This window comes from Apis dorsata, unplaced genomic scaffold (genome assembly GCF_000469605.1).
Source record: "Apis dorsata unplaced genomic scaffold, Apis dorsata 1.3 scaffold_163, whole genome shotgun sequence".
Classification (NCBI taxonomy): Eukaryota; Metazoa; Arthropoda; class Insecta; order Hymenoptera; family Apidae; genus Apis; species Apis dorsata.
Genome location: NW_006263452.1, coordinates 772,215 through 772,984, shown reverse-complemented (window position 1 = coordinate 772,984; position 770 = coordinate 772,215). Strand labels below are relative to the sequence as shown.

The 770-nt window shown below is 24.4% G+C and overlaps 1 long non-coding RNA gene across 1 annotated transcript in view; it reads right to left on the bottom strand.

Annotated features, from left to right (window-relative positions):
- The window catches only part of LOC116185358, a 3,841-nt gene extending 3,307 nt beyond the window's left edge, over positions 1-534 (bottom strand). The window contains exon 1 of the long non-coding RNA XR_004150200.1: positions 155-534. This is a non-coding gene — a long non-coding RNA (uncharacterized LOC116185358). The remainder of the gene's footprint in view (positions 1-154) is intronic.
- Positions 535-770: the final 236 nt, after the last annotated feature.

Genomic DNA, 770 nt, shown 5'->3' with positions numbered 1-770 from the left:
TATATATATATATATATATAAACGAAATATTGATGTACATGCTACATGTTATTATAAATACGTAGAAGAAAAAATATATTGCCATTTATATCGTTTTAAATCGTTTATTCTAGAAATAAATGTGATTAAAGAGAATAAAAAATATGTGACTCACCATTCGTAGATAACAGCTTGGCAGTGGATAATCTAACAGCTTTTCTTTCCTCCATTACCAGAAACTATACTCGTTCACGAATATAACGCGCGTATTTTAACAAACATTAAATATTAATTGTAATAACTACGATTAACTATTAGCACACATGAATCGAACAAAATTCAAAAATCGTAACTATTACATTATGCAATATTCGTACACGATTTTATATTACGCAATAGAATTGAAATAAACTACAAAATAGAAAATTTTTATGTCCGTACGTTTCGACGGTAATGGCGTAACTGAGGCTCCTTGTCGTGTATATAAACATTACGCGGCAGGTAACGCCTTAGGCAATGTCGATTACATCGATAACAGAGGTAACTGCGGGTAGAGTCTCTATATACAAAAATAAAAATATTTTAATTTTAGATATTTATTTTATATTTTAAATATTGTAACTCTTAAATATATTTTATATATTTTAATAAATTTGTAAGTAATTACTATTTCTCATTTATTTATTTACTAATTTATTAATTTAATATAATAATTCGTAAATTATTTCTTAATCTTTCTTATTTTTTTAATATTTTTAATATTATTAATTTGATATTGCGTGTGATTAATA